Here is a 23,291-nt window from a genome sequence, read left to right as displayed (position 1 = left end):
GTTATATGGAAGCTCGGCTGTATGCTTTTCTCTGGAACTTTCTCCAGTGGGTATGCAACTGCATTTTTACTATGTCAATTGTTTTTCAAAAATCACAGCAGCTTAGTTTGAGTATTCTTTTAAGAGATCAAATGAATAAGGCTAATAATTAGGAAACTGGTCTGTTACTGCACATATTCCCCTCTTTTAAGAAAAGTAGGTTTACAGAGCGCCTGGGTGGCTCAGTGGGTTAAGCTGTTGCCTTTGGCTCAGGTCATGATCTCAGGGTCCTGGGATCGAGTCCCGCATCGGGCTCTCTGCTCAGCAGGGAGCCTGCTTCCTCCTCTCTCTCTCTGCCTGCCTCTCTGCCTACTTGTGATCTCTCTCTGTCAAATAAATAAATAAAATCTTAAAAAAAAAAAAGTAGGTTTACAGTTAAAATTAGAATATTTTGAGTGAATACCATCGATGTTAATAAAAACCCTTGGGCTGTTTTTAGTGTTCCCAGATTAATGGAGAAGAGAGTATAGCACTGGATTACAGCACAAAGCCCTCTTACAGCCTTTGCTAGGAGAATGATTTCTTTCAAATGCCGCAGAACAGCTGATACTATTTCTATAGTACTTCCTTCTAGTTGGTGGAAAGGCATGTTAACTGGGATGCTCAGAATGAGGAAGAATGACTTCCTGACAAATGCTGCTTTTCTTCTTTATGCTTTTAATACTAGAAAACCACTCTGTTCAATGAATGTTGGCACGTCTACTACATGGAAGCTCTGGGCTAGGCAAGAGACAGAAATACAAAGTGGGAAAAAGAGACAGAAGATAAGTAAGATAGGATCTCTATTCCTCCAGGTGCTTAGTCTAGCACAACAGAGAAAATAGGATGCCATCTCTGTTATAATGAAGTATTTTAATATATCATAAATAGTTGAAAGGATGGAGTGGATATCCACCCTTAATTTTATCTTGGGGAGTCCTGGGGAGATCCACAGAGGTGGTCATACCTAAATAATGTTAAAGGAAAGAACAGGATTGGCAGGCATAGTGTTGATGAAGGCTGAAAGATTTTCTAGACAAAAGATATAACTTTGGTGAAAACAATGTTCTATAAAATACTAAACAGTTTATGATTCTGCTGTTAGAAAACATGAAATAAAATGAAATTAAACAGGTTATTTAAAAACCTATGTGCTGGGGCACCTGGGTGGCTCAGTGGGTTAAAGCCTTTGCTTTTGGCTCAGGTCATGATCCCAGGGTCCTGGGATTGAGCCCCACATCGGGCTCTCTACTCCAAGGAGAGCCTGCTTCCTCCTCTTTCACCCTGCCTGCCTCTCTTGCCTACTCGTAATCTCTGTCTGTCAAATAAATAAAATCTTAAAAAAAAAAATAAAAGAAATAAAAACCTATGTGCACTTAATTTTCCAAGGCAAGGGGAAGAAGATACACAGCATTCCTCATGCTGTTGGCACAGAAGTCCCTTTGAGCAGAACGCCTTTGACAGAGTAGTGGTTTTGGGGATATACTATGAGAAATCCGTACTAAATCATCTCTACAGTTCATTCTGGCTCCAGTTAGTATGTCTAAGAAGAATTCAGGGAAGAAACTAATACTGGCTATCTTACTGTCTTAATATAAGACTTCTCAAGCTATCACAAAATTCAGCATGTTTTTAATGCAACTAAGGACCTGAGAATTCAAAATATGGGGGAAAAGATTACTTGACAGCCGGTTTCAGAAATGCGTAAGTGAGTAAAATGCGTAAAATCACCTGATACAAACCGAGATGGGGATGTCAGACATTCACACTTCGCCTAGTCTATTAGCAGAGGCCAGAGTTTGTCACTAAGATTTGCCCCTTTCTACTCACTCTCTGCCAAGAGGTCTTGGGTGAAGATGAGACATCAGCCAAAGGAAAAAGAAAAACAAAAAACTAAAACCAAAAAACCCTGACAAGCCATTTTCTCTCATCTCCACATGAATCGAGTAAAGCCCCAGAATATGAAATAAAATAGGGACCTGGGGCACAGTCTTCACTTCACTGCAAACTCCCAGAGCTCTGGCACAGTGGGAGCTCTCTTGTGTCTTTGGCACTGATAGCCGTTTTCCCGGCAGTTACTGGTGGGAAGGCGGTCAGAGCAGAAAGAGCATCAGTACCCGGCAGGAGCAGTGAGACCAATGTGGCCGGAGGAAGCAAAGGCAACAGACAGGGAGGCAGCGCTGTCCAGAGATAGCTACAGGGCAACAGACCAAATGCGTTCAGGAGCCAAGTCAGACCCACACTGGGGAGTTTAAGAAATACTGCGGGGCGTGGCTTGGTGGGGTGTCTTAAGGGTACTGATGGGGGCAACAGCCACTGAAACCAGTAAAATCTGGCTTGTACACATAATCAAAACTAAAAGACTTCTTATTCATGAGAGATGACATAATTTGAAGGATATTATTTCTAGGATAGGGTAGAAACAGAAGTCATACCACACACCTAATTAAAAAGTATGGCACAGTGATAAGGGGGATGAACTCTGGAGCTAGACTGCCTACGTTCAAATCCAAGGTCTGACACTATTAGCTATGGCTTTTGCCCAAGGTATTACCTTCTCTGTACCTCAACTTCCTCACTGTAAAATGGGGATAAAAATACCTACCACGTAATGTCATTAGTAGGATTAAATAAGCTAATGTATATGTAGAATGCCTAAAAGGAAGTTAACCTCCCTAATTTCCTCCTATTAATTATATGATGCACTTTCCTATGCGCCTTTCACAGTTTTAAGCCCTTTGCATCTAGTTCTCATCTAACAGAATTTTAAAGTGAATGTACATGAATGAAGCACTTAAAAAGTGCCAATTACATGGAAGGCACCCAGATAAATTTATCTACTAAAATTACTACTATTATTGTTCATAATAATGATGTTAATTAAAGCTGCACTTTAGGGAGCACCCCCTCTGTACGAGGTACTATGCTAGATGTTGTCCACAGAGTGGCTCTAATTCTCACCACGGCTTCAAGGTGAAACACACCATCCTCATGGTGGGAGCAAAGAAACTCTTACAGAAAGATCAAGTAACTTGACTAAGAATTCGTAGTAAGTGGATTTCTGAATTTTAAAACTGGGTTTATCTGGCCTCAAAGTCCCATCCTCCTCCTTGCACACTATGTTGATTCGTATTTTCTTTTAACAATACGTTAGTTGAAAAACAGATGAAAATAGTAAAATACAACTATGTTTTTCTAGTTTCAGGAGGTAACTGCTGTACAAGTCTACCAGGTGGTCTGTTCTCTGTGGGGTGCCAGGAGGGAGGCAGGGGGACAAACAACTATTTGTTTAATATTTGTTCCTGTAAAGAACATACATTCATGTACCCGACTGGAACAAAAATGATAAAATATTAACATTTACTGAATACAGGTGACGTTTTATGGCTGTTCATTATACTATTCTCTAATATTTTCCCTCTGTATTTTTCTATATGGCCAAAATCTTTAAAAATAAGCACATGGTACGAAACTACTACTCTCTACATTGTGGAAGGCTTCAAGAATCAAAGAATAAAAGGACTGGGGAGTTTGGAGATTCAGTCAAGTCCTAACTGCCATTAACCAGGTATGTGATCGTCAGTAATTCACAACCTTTCTGGAATTCCAAAATTTACTAAATCAGATCAGACTACAAGGCAAAACTTCAGGGTCATCCAATGTGAACATTATGACTCATTTATTAATTCCACAATTTACATGCTATAGTCCTAAAAGGGAAATATAGTATCAAAAAATATAAACCTCAACATGACTCCTAAACTCCCTTATTTGTTAAATTTGAAGGGTACCTCCTAATAGTTTATTTGTGCAAATTATTCTTTGCCACTCCTACAATTTAGTTGCTTCCAGTATTTTAAACTGTGAGAATCCTTTCTTAACATAACCAGCACCATTATCAGCAAGGTACACATGTGGACCTGCAGACCCTGTGAAAACTTAGGCTAGAAAATACTAAACAGACTCTGTATACTTTACGGTCACTCTCATAAAAGCAATAAACCTAATTATGAAAAGGGATGAGTATTATATTAAAAGACTCAAAGCTCTCTCAGCGGCACCTGGGTGACTCAGTGGGTTAAGCCTCTGTCTTCGGCTCTGGTCATGATCTCAGTGTCCTGGGATTGAGCCCTGCATCGGGCTCTCTGCTCAGCAGGGAGCCTGCTTCCCCCCTCTCTATCTCCCTACTTCCCCCTCTATCTGCCTGCTTCTCTGCTGACCTGTGATCTCTGTCAAATAAGTAAATAAAAAAAATCTTTAAAAAAAAAAAAAAAAAAGAAAGCTCTCTCAGAAATGTCAAACTGTCAGGACAAACATTCAGAAAGGAGACCACAAAACATAGACTTTTAGGTTGTTTTACATTAGAAACTCCAGTTTTTTTTTAAATTGAATTAACCACAAATTTTCTTAAAAGATAAAACCATTTTTGCATATTTAAGTGCTATAAGTCAAGAAGATGTGAAGTAGTAGCTAGAAATGATAAATGAAGCATGGATACTTTCTGGCCAAGTCTCGGCTGCACTTGTGACAATGGCCAATCTGCATTCTAATTCCCATGGTTCCAGGGCTCTCTGCAGCCACACAGCCCCTTTTTGTCATTATCCGGTGTCATAATTTCAGAAATGCTTGATCTGTGTCATAAAAATGAGGGTTTGCTTTTCTAAAACAAGGAAAATCTGGGATATGTTAATATTTAATGTGTCATATTGAATACTAACCTGAAAACCCAAACACTGCTAGAATATTTTAATTTTGTATTATTAAAAATTGTGTTTTTTGAGGGGTGCCTGGTAGCTCAGCCTGCTGAGCTCCCAACTCCTGATTTCAGCTCAGGGCATGACTTCAGGGTGGTGGGTTCCAGCCCCATGTCATTGAGCTCTGTGCTCAGCAGGGAATCTGCTTTAAGAATCTCTTTCCCTCTCTTTCCTCTGTCCATCCCCCCACCAGCTTGTGAGCTCCCTCTCTCAAATTAAAAAAAAATATATATATTTTCAGAGAATGCATGTCATTCATTCAGCAAATTATCATTCCTTACTTATATAATAAAAGTAGACATTACTACAATTTACTTTTTTTTTTTTTTTAAGATCTACTCTCTTAGATACAATTTATTCTTTAAACTGAAAGCGTGACTAACCTTTGGTTAATTACATCTGGTATTTAGGACACAAGCTTAACATGTTTGGATTAGACAACATAAATATTTTATTTATTTATTTTTTAAAAAGATTTTATTTATTTATTTGACAGAGAAACACAGCGAGAGAGGGAACACACGCAGAAGGACTGTGAGAGAGAGAAGCAGGCTTCCCCCTTAGTAGGGAGCCCGACTCAGGACTTGATCCAAGGATCCTGGCATCATGGCCCCAGAGGAAGGCAGATGCTTAACGACTGAGCCACCCAGGCGCCCCCACATAAACATCTTATATGGAACAAATTCTAATGCCCTTTACTGTATGTTTTTCTATTTTTCAGTTCAGGATTTTAATACAAAACATCATTCCTCAATGGGCTGTACTATTAATCTACAACAGCAGGTATAAATCAATCTGTTATACAGTCTAGCTCCTCTTAAAAAAAATCACTCTCTACTTACATAGTCCAATAAATAAGCGGAAAAAGCTGCAAATGTTTGATGCCTAGCAATAAATTAAGCCAAAACACCACAAATGTGCCAGTAAACTATAAATAATGGTCATGTAAAATTCTCAAATAAAATCTTTTAATTCTGTTACTGGTGTGTTTGCTAGTGTTAATGTTCTCAATCTTTCAACTGATGAGATAACATCTTGTTCATAACTACCAAAAGTACCAAATGGATTACTGTGAAAGAGATATTAGGGTTTCCAACTTGACTTCAGGTATCTCCCCTACAGCCAAGGTGTGATCAAATAATCTCCGTAGTATTATTATTCGGACCTGTATTATTATTATTCTTTAGGTGACTGAGGTCTTCCCACCAGACACTGAGACCAATGTCATATGTTCCTTACGCCTCTTCAGTCATTCCTTGGAATAATTACTTCCCACCCATTTGCCCACCTATTCCCATTCAGTGAGTGTACACATACCCATCTTTTTTTTTTTTTTTTTAATTAACATACAATGTATTATCTGCCCCAGGGGTACAGGTCTGTGAATCATCAGGCTTACACACTTCACAGCACTCACCACAGCACATACCCTCCCCAATACACATACCCATCTTAAAACAAAAACCTTTGGGCCAATCAGTACATTCACAGAAGGTTTTGAAACTTGCAAAGTGCTGAATCATGTTTATGTTTATGTTTGTTATGTTTTCTACAACTGGTTTTGGAGGCACAAACTTCCTCTATGCATACTAGCCACCATATTTATTTAATCCATTGGATGATGAGATCAGGAGTGAACCTAACTTCTTTGTTCACTGGCTTGGCATAAGCTACCTGTTTGTAGTTTAAAAAAAAAAAAAAACACCCTAAGAATTACAAAGTGAAACAGAACATTCTAGAATGAAACAACAGGGAAGGAAAAAATCCTTATTCAGTAGGTGGCACTCTTTCCTTTGAAATGTAATTTAGGTGACTATTAATATCAAAGATGTCATCCACCCCCCTACTTATTTTTTGTCATTATGTTATGTTAGTCACCATACAGTATCATTAGCTTTTGATGTAGTGTTCCATGATTCATTGTTTGTGTATAACACCCAGTGCTCCATGCCATATGTTCCCTCCTTAATACCCATCACCAAGCTAACCTAACCCCTCAATGCCCTCCCCTCTGAAACTGTTTTCTGTAATCCATAGTCTCTCATTTGTCTCCCCCTCTGATTTTCCCCACTTCATTTTCCCTTCTTTCTCCTCTAATGTCCTCCATGCTATTCCTTATGTTCCATATATAAGTGAAACCATATGGTAATTGTCTTTCTCTGCTTGATTTATTTCAATTAGCATAATCCCCTCCATTTCCATCCATGTCAATGCAAATGGTGGGTATTTATCCTTTCTGATGGCTGAGTAATATTCCATTGTATATATTGACCACATCTCCCTTATCCACTTGTCTGTTGAAGGGCATATCGGCTCCTTCCACAGTTTGGCTATTGTAGACATCGCTGCTATGAACACTGGAGTGCATGTGCCCCCTTCTTTTCACTACATCTGTATCTTTGGGGTAAATAAACAGCAGTGCAATTTCTGGGTCATAGGATAGCTCTATTTTTAACTTTTTGAGAAAGTGGAACTCTCTCACACTGTTGGTGGGAATGCAAGTTGGTACAGCCACTTTGGAAAAAGAGGTATCACTTTAAAGAAAAGATACATTAATTCTGATATCGTGTTCCAAATATAGTCTGAATTATTACTTTCTGTCTACCTAAATAATGTCTTCCTCATTTAAGCAGAATTCTGGAGGTGTTCATAAATATGCCATTTTTTTTTTCACTGTAGCAAAAGCTACAATTTAGAAGAGCCAAATAATTGCATTTATTTTAAAATGGCAGGTTCTGACTTAGCCTAGTATATGCTTCAAAAGACAGTCATTATAAACATTTCTAATTTTAATGAATTCTGTTATAAAAAGAATAATCTGAATGGAAATGGGGCAAAAGACTGTACTTATATAAATTACTATTTTCTTTAATGCTATTTAAGAATGTGGCAGCATCTCTTTTTCATAAGCATGCATGTGAATATTCTCTTTACTTGGAATAACTTTGACTCAATTTATTACCACTCTGGCTGATACTCAACCTTAACATTTTTAAGTTGAAAAATGGGAACAAAGTTAACAATAAAATGTAATTTATCTACTATACAGAAGAAAAAAATAAAAATAAAATTTGTCTAGTTTTCTTTAGGAATATCTCTTAGTCTCAATGCCCTGTAGTTGCCATCTTATCACTCAAGTTCTAGGATTATCTTTACCTTAGAGAAACTGTCCCAGATACTGCTGTTAGCCTTCCCCACTAGTCACAGCCCCTCTAACTCAGTCTGAGGTTGGGGGTGAGGGATGGATCCCTCCATCCCCACTAAGTAAATAGTACCATTATAATGGTCTCTTACATATCTGTCTCCAACACTTGACTGTGAGGGCAAGAAATGATCCTTGAGGGCAGAAATGGGTCTCAACATGTTCCCCGCCCTAGCAGAAAGCTTGGCATATGAGAGGTACTTAATAATTAAGTCCTCAATAAAGGAACAGGATGATCATTTCCCTCATGCTGTATTTTTCTTAAGGGTAAAGCCCATGTCTTTCTCGATTTCCATTCTAATATTATGGACCTTCTAATGCTTGGCACCTGTACACAGCAGGCTAGGAAGAAGCAATGCCTTTTCAATATAAGCCTCTAGACCAGAAAGATCTCTAGGATGTAAATAAGCTTCACTGAGACCTTTGTTTAAACCAAGTATCCACCATTAGTTGTAGGGACTGCAGAAAGAGGGAAAAGCAGGGATCACTCCTTGTGAAGTGAAAGATTTCATCCCCTGTAAAAGAAGTCAAGAACCATGAGCCTAGACATCTTTCAGTGAAAAAAATTTCCAGTAACTTTGGAGCTTACCCATGACTCTAATTTTGCTAATGCCTGTTGATTTTTCTATGGTTAATAAGAATAACAACAGGTTTTGTGTCTGGGAGGGGAGAGGCAGAAACCATGAGACTATATCTTACTGTGAAGCAAACTCAGAGGGACCTAGCTAAGGGGGCCAGTGAATGGGGTGTGTCCAGGGAAGGGGCAGTGTTGGAACCCCAAATCCAGACTCCTCAAACCAAGGTTCTCCTAGTTTAGGGAGATATAGGTGTCAGGATGCATCTGAAGCCACAGCATAAGCATGAAAAACAGACCATCTATTTCTAGAATGCCAATTTTATTCTAAGATTTGGGAGAGGGAGACAGTGAAAGTTTAGTGTTAATAATACAAAGATGACTAAAACAAAATTCTAAAGAATTAATTAATGTAAACCCGAGGCTATAGTCTTGAGAATCAATTTTGTTCATTATTCCACGTAAGCATTCTTAGGATGGCAGACTGCACGGAACACTCCTGGGTTCTTTCTAACAGAACTGAATGGATGGCCAAAGTGTTCACCAATAAGCTAAAGCAGCTGTTCTCAACCACCTTCCAATCACAATATAATGTTTACATAAACAAGATACAACAAAACTTAAAAAATTGTTTAGAGAGTGTAATTTATCGATGGCACAGCAACTAGCCATATGTAAGCAATAAGTCACCCTCTACCTAAGGCAGAGATAAGATAAACTGCATACCTGGGGTGCCTGGGTGGCTCAGTGGGTTAAGCCTCTGCCTTCAGCTCAGGTCATGATCTCAGGGTTCTGGGATCGAGTCCCGCATCGGGCTCTCTGCTCGGCAGGGAGCCTGCTTCCTCCTTCCTCTCTCTCTGCTTGCCTCTCTGCCTACTTGTGATCTCTCTCTGTCAAATAAATAAAATCTTTAAATAAAACAAAACAAACAAACAAAAGATAAACTGCATACCTGCCAAGTATACGCCACCTCTGTACCACTTTCCATCCAAGAAAGCCTACCAATTATGCAATATATGTAATATTTACAGGAATATTTCTAAATATGTTCTGAAGTATTTTTCTAAAAATATGTAAAAACTTTGATACTTTATTATTACCAAGAAAGTACTCTTGGATCCCCTCCCCAGCTGCATCACTACACCACACCTTCAAAATCAAAATCTGATTGGCCAGACAGGTATGCATGCTGACCACGTTAAAAATGGGACAATGACACTATTTCTATGAGGTAACTACACGTGACAATTAGGAAGGGGTAGAGAAATGTAAGGAACCCCGAGAGGGCTGGGAAAGAAAGCAATCTTCTGAACACTTGGGGCACGGAAAGTCACTTAAAAAAAGGGTTCCTTGTCAGCTGTAGGCAAGTCCATAAAACATGAACAAACTGTGTACGTAGACACCATGAAATGGGTTCCAAGCACACTTAAAACAAAACACTTATGTTTTGTGAGAACATAATCTCTGTAAGAGCAGGGATTTTTTTGTCTGTTCCATTGCTGGTGTATTCCTAACACTTGGCACACAGCCAGATGTGTTGAGTGAGTGAATGTTTTGCTACATCATGAACTATAATAACTTAAACACAGAGAAAATGCCCTTCTACATATTTCATAACCATGGCAAACTTTTAATCACAGACTGGCTTCCTATTCACCATCCAGTCAAGTGCCCTCCAAGCCTCCTCCTCAAGAAATGTCAGTGTTTCAGAAAAAGCTCGCTACTTGAACAACAAAACCTCCTCTCTCTGCTCCATCTCTTCAGCCTATAAGCATTCTTCCTTCTCCTAGCCTTCTACACAAACTAACCAAATCAATCCTGAAACGCTTCTTTGCCTTTGCTAACCCGTAGGCTTTCTCCCTCTCCATGAGCTTCTCAAGAGGAGCCTGTGCTTCCTCACTTCTCTGTCACTCCCTAATGAAGCACAGTGGCGTTGATGCCCACCGCTCCACTAAAACTGCTGGTCAGGAGACCCACACCACCACCCTTGCATTCCTTGCTCAGCGGCACTGCTGCTGCTGACTGTTTTCTCCTTGGACAAAGTCCTCTCTCCTGCCTTTTGGGTGTCATCTGTCTTGTGACATCTCAGGCTCCTTTTGCAGGTTCTCCTCTGCTCAATCGTGGCACTCCTGAGAAGAAGGTATCTGAGCTAGGATTTCCCTATTATTTCAGAGGTCCACATATGAGCCAGGGCCTATCTGTAATAGTTAAAATTGCCCCCCAACAACTCCCCATTCATTCCTCAATCCTCAGCAACTGTGAAAGATTCTGAGCAACCCAGGGTTCAGCTGAGCAAAGGTATCCTTTTTTTTAAAGATTTTATTTATTTGACAGAGAAAAACACAAAAGAAAGAGGGAACGCAATGAGAGAGGGATCACAAGCAGCGGAGTGGGAGAGGGAGAAGCAGGCTTCGCGCTGAGCAGGGAGCCTGATGTGGGGCTCGATCCAGGACCCTGGGATCAGGACCTAGGCTGAAGGCAGACGCTTAACAACTGGGCCACCTAGGCGCCCCTGAGCAAAAGTATCCTTACAAACACTCATGAGAAGCCATGAAATTTCAATTACAAAGTTGAAATTATTATAACTGTAATAGATATAAGATTAAGCATATCTTACTTTCCACAAGTTATTTTCTTAAAAGATGTATATAAATAAAACATACCTAATAAAATAACTTTTAGGAATCTGATGCATCATTCTTGCTTTTTTTCTTGGGGGGGTGTGTATATGTGTGTGCCAACTTACACTTTTTTAAGAGGCCTTTCTTAAGGCATAGCAGTATTTCTTTTTTCATCTTTTTTCTTCACTGCCTACATCATTTGTGCACTAAAAGGTAATCAACAGGCAGCATTTATGAGACTGTCCTCATATCCAGCATAAGCATGAATACTGTCAAATCCAGGTAGAATGGACAACTACTCCTTTTTTCTCCAAGAGTTTTTCCTGAAATTAGCTACCAGGAGTCAATAGCTAGGGAACACAAGAAATGAATCATCTTCTTACCTCCTCAACTGAGTTCCTAGCACAGTATGCGAGTATGCCAGTAAATATGGACTGAGTTGAAATGATAATGTAAGTTTCTATAAGGAGCACATATGTAAGATTTATAGGTCAGCAAACATGTTACCATTATTTTTAAGAAAACAAAATAAGAGAATAACGTACATTTCTTTCCCTGAAGATTTCATTTTTACCTGAGTGGCATTTCTATAGTTAAACTCAAAGATAATCTCCTTTGTTTGTGGGGGTGGCATAGGGTCAGGGAGATTACTGAATTCTCTCAAAGCCATTAAGCTCTTTTAATTATCAAAGAAGATGCCTGCTGAACACAAACTAAAGATCCCACACTTAGTAGGCAGGCATTTGTTAACTTATATTACAGATAAGAACAAACATCAATAGAGAATAAATGGACTAGAATTCATTTAGGCATACCTGTATATTGGATGGTAGCCTTAGAAATTGACATCCTGATTAAACAGGAATAGTCAACAATTAAAATACACCTACTAAAAGAATGCTAAAGTCTGAATTGAGCTCTAATTTAAAACCACTGGACACGAAAACTAGTTATTTTTTTCAGGACTCACAAAGAGCTCTAATAACTACATTTAGGTATAAAGAAGTAAATTCCAAAATGTCTGAAACACGCAAGGCAGCTACCTTAGAGTATGCACTAGGACACTCAAGTGTAAGTTGAGGAGGGAGTGTGTGCACATACGACAGAGTCAGACTTTTCACTGTGCCCCTTCCTGATTCACTTCCTTGGGGAGGCTAACTGTTCTGAGGTATTCCCACCATCTGTAAATTGGGAATAATGGCTGTGTCCCAGAGTGTGGGAGAGAGAAGTCTGTGTGTGCACTCTCTGAAGGGTGAGGATTCCACAGTATTAATGATGACCACTTTCAATGCACATGTGCCCCAACCACATCTCCCATTCTATGGACAAAGTTCTATGTATTAAGGAATTCAACTACATTTGCAGCCTGGAGCCTACTCTCTTCTCTAGCAAAGCAAACAATGAAGTCTAAATTTATTTGTGTTCACAGCTGGCCTTATTTTATTTTATAAGAACTTCACGTCACAATCAAAAATGTTAACGTGGTTTACTGATGCTTCCTGTGTATTTTGGAAGACGTAAACATAATTTAAAAGTCACCACCAGATATGATTTTTACTTCAATAAAAGCCAAGACAAGGAAATAAATAACGGATAATAATCTGTGTGCTATTGTAACTCAAACCTATCCTGATTTAGTATGTATTTTTATATATATCATATATATATATACATATACACACACACACATACATATATATACACATCGTGTGTGTGTGTGTGTGTGTGTGTGTGTGTGTGTGTGTAAAAGATTATTTAAAGCTTAAAGGCATAGTCAAATTATGATGGTTCACAGCCAGGCTTCACTGCCTAGCTACCTGCCAAGTTACCTCATCTCTCAGAGTGTCTGCTTTCTCACTTGTAAAATGGAATAAAACTGCACTTTATAAGGACAGTGCAAGGCTTAAGTGAGAGAAACTATATAATGCACCCAGTGGACCAGGCATGGAGGAAGCAAATTATTATTGTTCTTTCCAGTGAGACCAGCACACAGGAGTAAGGGGCTGAACTATAATGAGCTGAGGGAACTCAGCACTGGCCAGCCACTGCAGCCTGGCACTCCAGGGCTCTGCTCAACCCTGTTGGTATAATGCCACTGTGATATTTAGAGAGGCAAGTGCTTGCACTCTGGAATTCTAGAGTGCTGGGATCATAAATCCTAGTGCATTATTTCTACCCTTTGAGAGTACTTTCATATACAATATCTCATGTGATCTTCTCCAATTCTGGACGTAGGGAAGGTATTACTTCCAATTCACAGATGAGGACAAAGTCAAAGAGGTTGGAGTACTTGAGTCAATCTCTTGCAAAGTTAAGAAGACAGTACTGAGGACAGGTCAGATGGTGTGAGCCAATGCTAATACTTCATCTACCACAATCAGCTCCTGGACAGCAGGTCAAATACCTTTCAGTTAAAGACTCGTGAAAATTCCCTATACAATACCTGAAACGGGAAAGAAGGAATCAGATGTGTCCATAAGAAATTCTTGAATTTGAACTGCAATTTAATTAGGCTTTTAATTTTAACTGAAACAGGGAAGAAAGTCCAAGTTTTCTATCAGAATAATTTTGATTTTCAAAGTATTTTCCACATTTTCTCACCTTTAAGTTGGGCTATTTGATTCCTGAGAGGTCAAAGAAGTGTCATGGAATTCATTTGTTCCAAATTTTTTACATTAGTCCTACATAAGCAATTGTTAAGTATCTTGAAAAAGACTAGAATATTCAAAGTTGTTTTTAATGTTTAAAGTTCTAAGAGAAAGAGTTAATGACTCCAAGTATCATTTAATAAATGCAGAAGTGAATATGCTACCAGTTTTTTGAAAGGGTAGTCCAAAGCCCCACTGACAGTCCAATTAAACTTGAATTACAAAATGAACAATTAGGAAAACATTAAGTTACAAATCAGGGGTTAACAAAAAATTAAGGCCTGAGTCTTCTGTGGTCCACCTCCCTCTGTCAGAGTCTAACTACCTTGTAATAAATACGCCTGATTTAAGTTTTGTAGTTCACTGGTTGTAAAGATTGACTCTAGCTGATGGGGCTACAGTGCCACCAGTAATGGTCCCTTCTTTTCTCCATCCACCCATTCCTGATCTAGTCTCCTAAAAAAGTTCCACTGGTGACTTCTATGCTCCAGCAAGGCAGAACAATAGGTCAGGTCAATATCCTGAGCGAGTATTATCCAAAAGCAACTGTGTTATCTGTAGTATCTTGAACTAGGGCAAGGAGTCCACCTCAGCCTCAGCTGCATCAGAGCAGAGAACCCCTCTTTGCCCAGGATCCAGGGTGAGACCCAGTGATGTTTCCTTCCCAGCCTTATAGGAGAGACCCCAAAATAACTACTGGGTTGCTGGGCAGAAAATGAAAGCCACAACAGCTAAGAGTGCTGACTTCACAATTTCCTCCACGACACATAATCCTGGAGGAGTGGTGGTGATGGCTGTCAGGTCTTCACAGTGTCCAAACCCCAGATTCTTACACATCAGTCTAAAAACCCAGGATTTTATCCCATTTTCACAGGTAAAAGTGCTGTTGAAGAAAGAGCTGGAATGGTGAAATTATAAAATTTCCAAGGATATCTTCATGGTTAATGGAAAGAAGACAGAATATTGTATTTTAAAAGATTCGTTTCAGGTGGCTGACAATGCATATGGAAAACCTGAACATTTAAAATATATCCCTTAAGCAGAATCTTTTTACAAAACGTAAGTGCTATTACCAATGTTTTTGATGCAGGCAATCTCCTTTAGTACACTTAAAAAAAAAAAAAATCAATCCTAGATTAGGTTTTTTTTTTTTTTAATCAATTAACATGTACTTTTCTAGGTCTTTGAGCTAAATTCTGTGACAGCTAAAAATAATCTGACTGCAGCGAATATAAAATGTAGCTCCTGTGCTCAAAGTAACATAATAGGGCAGAAGTAACTCAACAGCATGAGGACAGAAAATCAGCCTAAGAGTAAAAGTATGGGATAAGCAACTCAAAGCATAGAGCAGATTGATTGCAAAGGCAAACCCTATCAATGCTCAATAAATGATTTTTAAGATTTATTTTTAATAAACAACTGAGAAATACATGAAAATGTATGAATGCAATGGCATTATAGGAAACTCGCCATAGCAAAGAACTTAGTTCTTACTGAAGACCTTGTAATATCAAGTCCCAGAACAACTTGTCAGCATGAGTGAAAAGGCAAGAACTACATGTGTGTTGGGGGCTGAGGGAGGGGTGAGGGATGTATATGTGTTACAGGCGGAGACTATGAAACACAGACAGAACTCAGAAAAAATAATTTCATCTTGGTTCAGTGTATGGTCAACCATATTATCTACTCAGATAAGAAATTTCTACTAATTTATTTTTAGTAATTAAAACCTGCAACATTCACTATTTTAGCGAACCTTCACTAAGAATAAAGCATTATATTACACAATGTAATTCTGAGCACATTTCTTTATCAAGCTGCTTTATTTAGAGATAAGCTGACTTCAGACACTAATGGTTTTCTACCAGGAAGTAAGCGGGAGAAAAGAAAGCAAGAAGTCCTTGAGCATAAACCTTTTCTCTTTGGTGCCAAAACTGCCTTTATGGATCTAAGCCCCAAGAGGGAAGGCTTTGTTCTCATGCATCTTTGGCACTATTTAAAACTCCTAGCAAATCCTCCTGCAGTGGAGGGAATGTTCCACCATGCACTTATAAAACTGAAGGATGAGTTCAGTTTGCATTGTGCAAATGACAGTCTTACCTGCCTTATCAGTGGTAACAAAAACTATCGCGAGTTATCATAATCAGTCACAATAAGCTAGAAGAATGGTGCTAATGCGATAGAGACTAAAAGAACTTGCTCTGCTTCTCATCACAGCTATGTCTGTGAATAAATCAGGTGTGTGTAGCATGTAATAAGTGCTCCCAGATGTGTGAATAACTGATCCCAACATTCAGAACTAAGTGTATAGGCTGTGATGGAAACAGAAAGGGTCAAGTATTCTTCACGACCAGGAATCTAAGACAAACAATATTAGTGTTGGATGTGCTCAGCAATGAATTAGAAGCAGCTTTAGTTCTGTGTATGAAGAACAGCAATGGGCCAGAGAGTTTTCTGTGGATATGCTTCAAGTTGGTACAATCATAATGAGTAAGTCAGTTAAAAAGTCCTACTCTACATCTACTTGAAAGTCAAATTTTTCTATAACCTGAGCCCCAAATTCTTAGATAAAAAAAATTCAGTGAAATTCATACTTACTAGGAACTGCCAACTCGTTTCAAAGTATGTGAAAATAACCCCACCCAATACAATTAAATTTGAATTTTCACAATTAGGAAACAATACAACTAAGTGTTCATCAAAGAGCACATTTTAAAGTTTTAAGTAAAAAGGAAATTATGTATGCATATAGCCATTTATGGGAAGAACTTTATAAACACAGGAAAAAGTCCAAGGAGAGCTTTGCTTATTAGAGGTTACCCCAGGTATATCCATCCTTACACAACTAAAGCTGAAGTAAAGAAAGACAATTTTTAACACTATAGTTATAAAAACGAGGCTTATTTTTTTTACGATTTTATTTATTTGTCAGTGAGAGAAAGCACAAGCAGGGGGAGCAGCAGCAGGAGAGGGAAAAGCAGTTTCCCCGCAGAGCAGGGTTCTGATGTGGGGCTCAATTCCATGATCCCAGGATCATGACTTGAGCCAAAGGCAGCCAGTTAACAAACTGAGCCACCCAGGTGCCTCCCAAAATTAGATTTAAAGTTATTTTCAAAATTCCGCTCTAACAGAATCTGTTAAACACAAACATGCTAACTACTCTGTCCTAATTTCTCTCCACTTTGCAAAATACTATTCTTCCAGTATAGTTATAGGCTTTAAAAAAGTAAGTATTTTCTCTTCATTTAATGTCACTTAACAAACATGATTTCTTGTTTCTGAGCTTTCATCAATTCTCCTTTGTATTTCTCTTTAGAGCCGATATCCAGGTTTAAAATTCCAAGAGTCTGTAAGTTCAAAAAACTAAATGTTTCAATAATTACTACTAAAGATATATGTAAGATGTAATTTTCAAATTAAATTAATGGAAAGTTGCTAGAACTTTAAGGGAACTAAGAGATTATGTAAGTCAACCTCTTCTTTTCACAGGTGAGAAAACCCAGGAGACCAGCCTTATGTCCTCACAAAGTGATGAGATCCCTGATCTATGTAGTACCAATGATATGCTTTATCCCTCAACACATAGTTTTGAAAGTTGTGTTTTCTATTATTTTAGCAAATAATTTCAAAATAATGAAGAAAATAAACTGCTCTCAAGATAATGTATAATCTATACACACTACTTTTGCTAAACTAATGGCAACTGGTAAGGTAACCCTAAGTCTCTTAATTTCATCCTCATCTGCACAAAGTATTAGTGAGTCTTCAGTTACTTGCAGTAAAATTATTGACAGTTAATGTTTACTGAGTAGTCTTCTGGGTCAAAAATCATGCTTCATTATTTCATCTGATCACTCCACTCACACCATTTTTGAGGTAGGACATTTGAAGTTCAGAATAAGTGACTTGCCCAAAGTCCAGCAGTATTAAGTGGCTAACAGGCCTGACTCTCAGGATGCAGGTTCCCAATCACTACACTGAGCCATCTCCAAAATATAAACGTGCAGTTCCAAAACCACATTCAGAATCAAAGTGGATGGCATTTGTTTTACAGGAGAACACTTCCCAATCTGTGAACCTCTGAAACTGTGGGAGCTGTTGGCAGTGCAAAGAGCCACAGCTCCCAGACCTGTGGCTACAGACTATCTCACACCAGCTCTGATGTAACTCCTTTGGGTCTCCTAACCCAATTCCCAGCAACCTGTGATTACCTGTCAAACTACAAAAGCTTTTTATTTTGTCCTAAAAACAAAGATCTAAGGATCCGCCAGTAGGAGCAATACGGAAGCAGAGAGCCTGACTCTCTGGACAGAGACAGAAATCTTGTTCCCAGCTTCATTCCTGAGCCCCATCTACACTCTGCTCTCCACCCAGACAAAGCTATCTGAATTATATTTGCAGTTCTCCGTATCAGCAGAGAGGGCTTGCCCTCCCAAGCTCTGTCACCCCAGCCATGAAACCTTCCTGCAAGCCCCTTTCACCTGCTTAACAACTCTGCATTCTTTGGGACTTGCCACAGAATTTCCATTTCCCAGAATACCCTCCCTATACTGTCCCACTCCCGGCTAAGGCCTGCACACTCCTTGTCACCAGTACACTGTTACCTTGTTAAAGTCCTTCATACCTAGGCTTCATCCCTGCTAGCTCATAGCAGTCACTCAAAGTGCTCCTGAAGGCACAGGCAGTGGCACCCTCAGGGGGGTAAGAGCACTGGCAATGGGCATTCGCCCTGGCATGTTTACTACTCTGCCCTTTGGGTTCTCTACAGAGAGTACAGACCAGACAAAAAGAGATTTCAAGTGATCCCACAACTGACATGCCTATCTTCTACAGCCCATCAGCTTCCTGGAACCTTGCCTGAGGAGGCCCGGAAGCTGATATAAACCTTGTGATGATGTGCCCACAACACAGTCAAACCCTGTGCTTGAAGCATTTGAGCATGTTTGTTCTCTGACTGGAGATGGTCTTGGATTATTTTCAAAGACAGCAATACGTTGTGTGGCACCAAAATATTTTCCTGATATTGCACCTTTGAAATTTTAGTACAAATAGAAAAATCTGACTTGTTTTTTAATAATATATACTTTATAAACAACTCTGTAAACACTACTGTTCAGTGAGACATGACCATGCACATGCAGTGACAGAGGCAAAACCGAAGAGGTTTAAAAGTGGCAAATCTAATTCAGATACTGAAGAACTCAAAACCAAAGAGTTCAGCAGTAATGAGTTCCCAATACAGTAATGACTTCTGCAAATAGCCACATTTATATTTAGTAAAATGCCAATAATTCTTTATGGCAAAGAGAATAAAAACATATTTAAAAACATCTCACAATGGAAATAAAATGAGTATTCCAGATAGGGGAAATGGCACACTGAGAAAAAAGAGGGGCGAGCTGGGAAAACAGTAATATGAGCATGGATGAACAAGGATGAATATGGAGGTCTGGAGGAGGATGCCCTGAAAGGGGCGTGAAGAGGGGAGCAGAGCTGGTCACTAGAGGCTTCTGAGCTACAATAAAGAGTCTGGACTTCATTCAAAGGATGAAGGAAAGTTTCATGGACAGAAGTGTCACGGTCCGACCTGCACTGTAGAAGCCCCACTCTAACCACAGTGTAGGGAAAAGACAGGAAGACATGTCTAAAAGCAGTATGACGGTACAAAGGTATGAAGAAAGCTTTCCAAGAACTAGGATGAGGTGACAGAGGCGTGACCCTGCGTTAGCAGCTACGGTGTAGATTCCAAAGCCAGCAGAGAACTGGGAACACTAGAACTAGAGACTGCCTGGATGCTGAGGCTGAAAAAGCCAGTAGAGTAAGAGTGCAGTAATTAGGGGGATGGTGGCAGGAATTAACAGGCATCTCAAACAACCTGGAGGTCTGAGGGAGAGGATGGGAAGGCTGGGGAGGACAGAGGTTCAGTTTGGACAGGTGGCAACTGCAATGCCTGCCAGAGCTGTACCTTCGAGAGAAACTAACCCGGAGGCAGTTGGATGCGGGGTTTTGCCACTGAGGCTAAGACATTTCAAGAACCAAAATATTAATGAGTCAGCAAACATATAGTTAACAGTCTCGTGATATATTTTTTCTCTTTAGTCAATGGCTTTCTTTTAATTTTTGTACAAAACTTGAAATGTGGCTATTCAGGAGTTTAGGCTCCTGGTGTTAAGAAAAGGATCTGGAATAAAGAAATGTATTTGGGGGGGGGGGTGCCTGGGTAGCTCAGTCGTTAAGCATCTGCCTTCGGCTCAGGTCACGATCCCAGGGTTCTGAGATCAAACCCCGCATCAGGCTCTCTGCTTGGCGGGAGGCCTGCTTCTCCCTTTCCGACTCCCTCTGCTGTGTTCCCTCTCGCACTGTGTCTCTCCCTGTCAAATAAATAAATAAAATCTTTATTTAAAAAAAAAAAAAAGAAATGCATTTGCGAACTTCCAAATGCTTGAAAATTTAGTGTATGATAAAGGGGATATTTTTTGTCAATTAACAGTGCTAGAACACCTAATCATTTGGAAAAAATAAAGTTAGAGCCTTCTGTACCCCTTAAATTTCAGATGGATCAGAGGTTAAAGTATTTCTTTTAAATACATAAAATTAGGGGTGCCTGAGTGGCTCAGCTGATTAAGTGTCCAACTCTTGGTTTGAGATCAGGTTGTGATCTCAGGGTAGTGAGATCAAGCCCTGCATCAGGCTCCACGCTCAGTATGGAGTCTGCTTGAGATTCTCTCTCCCTCTCCCTCTACCCACTGCATGTGCTCTCTCTCTCTCACTCAAATAAATACATATAAATATATTTTTAAATACATAAAAATATTAGAAAACGAGGAGTCAAGATGGCGGAGAAGTAGCAAGCTGAGACTGCTTCAGCTAGCCGGAGATCAGCTAGATAGCTTATCTAAAGATTGCAAACACCTGAAAATCCATCGGCAGATCGAAGAGAAGAAGAACAGCAATTCTGGAAACAGAAAAACAACCACTTTCTGAAAGGTAGGACCGGCGGAGAAGTGAATCCAAAGCGACGGGAAGATAGACCCCGGGGGGAGGGGCCGGCTCCCGGCAAGCGGCGGAGCAACCGCGCACAAAATCAGGACTTTTAAAAGTCTGTTCCGCTGAGGGACATCGCTCCAGAGGCTAAACCGGGGCGAAGCCCACGCGGGGTCAGCGTGGCCTCAGGTCCCGCAGGGTCACAGAAGGATCGGGGGTGTCTGAGTGTCGCAGAGCTTGCGGGTATTGGAACGGGAAAGCCGGCTACAGAGACAGAGCCGACAGTAAGCTCGCAGCTCCGTGTTACCTTGAACCGGTCGCAGGCTCGGTGAGCTCGGAGCGCGGCCGGAGGTCAGGCAGACGGGAGTAACTGGGCGCGGTTCTCTGAGCGCCCACTGAGGAGTGCGGCCCTGGGCTCTCGGCTCCTCTGGGCCGGAGACCAGGAGGCCGCCATTTGTATTCCCGTCCTCCGGAACTCTACGGAAAGCGCTCAGGGAACAAAAGCCCCTGAAAGCAAACCCGAGCAGATTACTCACCCCGGCCCCGGGTAAGGGCGGTGTAATTCCGCCTGGGGCAAAGACACTTGAGAATCAATACAACAGGCCCCTCCCCCAGAAGATCAACAAGAAATCCAGCCAAGACCAAGTTCACCTACCAAGGAGTGCGGTTTCAATACCAAGGAGAGCAGCAGAATTCCAGAGGAGGAGAAAGCCAAGCACGGAACTCATGGCTTTTTTCCTGTGATTTTTTTTAGTCTTGCAGTTAATTTAATTTTTCCTTTTTCATTTTTTTTTTTTCCTCGCCTTCGGGTAAAATTTTTTTTTTTTAACTGTTACCTTTTTCTTTTTTAACGATTTTTTACTAGTTTATCTAATATATATATATTTTTTTTTACATTTTTCTTAGGAGTTTTCTTTTTTTTAAAAAATTCTTTTCTTTTCTTTTCTTTTTTTTTTTCTTTTTTTCTTTTTTCTTTCTTCCTTTTTGAACCTCTTTTTATCCCCTTTCTCCCCACTCACGATTTTGGATCTCTTCTAATTTGGCTAAAGCATATTTTCCTGGGGTTGTTGCCACCCTTTTAGTATTTTACTTGCCCCTTCATTTACTCTTATCTGGACAAAATGACAAGACGTAAAAATTCACCACAAAAAAAAGAACAAGAGGCAGTACCGAAGGCTAGGGACCTAATCAATACAGACATCGGTAATATGTCAGATCTAGAGTTCAGAATGACAATTCTCAAGGTTCTAGCCGGGCTCGAAAAAGGCATGGAAGATATTAGAGAAACCCTCTCGAGAGATATAAAAGCCCTTTCTGGAGAAATAAAAGAACTAAAATCTAACCAAGTTGAAATCAAAAAAGCTATTAATGAGGTGCAATCAAAAATGGAGGCTCTCACTGCTAGGATAAATGAGGCAGAAGAAAGAATTAGTGATATAGAAGACCAAATGACAGAGAATAAAGAAGCTGATCAAAAGAGGGACAAACAGCTACTGGACCACGAGGGGAGAATTCGAGAAATAAGTGACACCATAAGACGAAACAACATTAGAATAATTGGGATTCCAGAAGAAGAAGAAAGTGAGAGGGGAGCAGAAGGTATACTGGAGAGAATTATTGGGGAGAATTTCCCCAATATGGCAAAGGGAACGAGCATCAAAATTCAGGAGGTTCAGAGAATGCCCCTCAAAATCAATAAGAATAGGCCCACACCCCGTCACCTAATAGTAAAATTTACAAGTCTCAATGACAAAGAGAAAATCCTGAAAGCAGCCCGGGAAAAGAAGTCTGTAACATACAATGGTAAAAATATTAGATTGGCAGCTGACTTATCCACAGAGACCTGGCAGGCCAGAAAGAGCTGGCATGATATTTTCAGAGCACTAAACGAGAAAAACATGCAGCCAAGAATACTATATCCAGCTAGGCTATCATTGAAAATAGAAGGAGAGATTAAAAGCTTCCAGGACAAACAACAACTGAAAGAATTTGCAAATACCAAACCAGCTCTACAGGAAATATTGAAAGGGGTCCTCTAAGCAAAGAGAGAGCCTACAAGTGGTAGATCAGAAAGGAACAGAGACCATATACAGTAACAGTCACCTTACAGGCAATACAATGGCACTAAATTCATATCTCTCAATAGTTACCCTGAATGTGAATGGGCTAAATGCCCCTGTCAAAAGACACAGGGTATCAGAATGGATAAAAAAACAAAACCCATCTATATGTTGCCTCCAAGAAACACATTTTAAGCCCGAAGACACCTCCAGATTTAAAGTGAGGGGGTGGAAAAGAATTTACCATGCTAATGGACATCAGAAGAAAGCAGGAGTGGCAATCCTTATATCAGATCAATTAGATTTTAAGCCAAAGACTATAATAAGAGATGAGGAAGGACACTATATCATACTCAAAGGGTCTGTCCAACAAGAAGATCTAACAATTTTAAATATCTATGCCCCCAACGTGGGAGCAGCCAACTATATA

The 23,291-nt window shown here is 39.8% G+C and overlaps 1 protein-coding gene across 5 annotated transcripts in view; it reads right to left on the bottom strand.

Annotated features, from left to right (window-relative positions):
- Nucleotides 1–23,291, bottom strand: part of MAP3K1 (mitogen-activated protein kinase kinase kinase 1) — an 86,690-nt gene that overhangs the window by 47,663 nt on the left and 15,736 nt on the right. Inside the window, exon 1 of one of the 5 annotated variants that reach the window (XM_059175022.1) lies at nucleotides 9,275–9,425. The exons of the other annotated variants lie outside the window; for them this stretch is intronic. The gene's annotated coding sequence lies outside the window, so the exon portion shown is untranslated. Of the gene's footprint in view, nucleotides 1–9,274; nucleotides 9,426–23,291 lie in introns of those variants that run through there. 5 annotated transcript variants of the gene reach the window in all.

This window comes from Mustela lutreola, chromosome 5 (assembly GCF_030435805.1).
Source record: "Mustela lutreola isolate mMusLut2 chromosome 5, mMusLut2.pri, whole genome shotgun sequence".
Classification (NCBI taxonomy): domain Eukaryota; kingdom Metazoa; phylum Chordata; class Mammalia; order Carnivora; family Mustelidae; genus Mustela; species Mustela lutreola.
The sequence above is the reverse complement of the archived record's forward strand: the minus strand, read 5'-3'. Positions and strand labels throughout refer to the sequence as shown.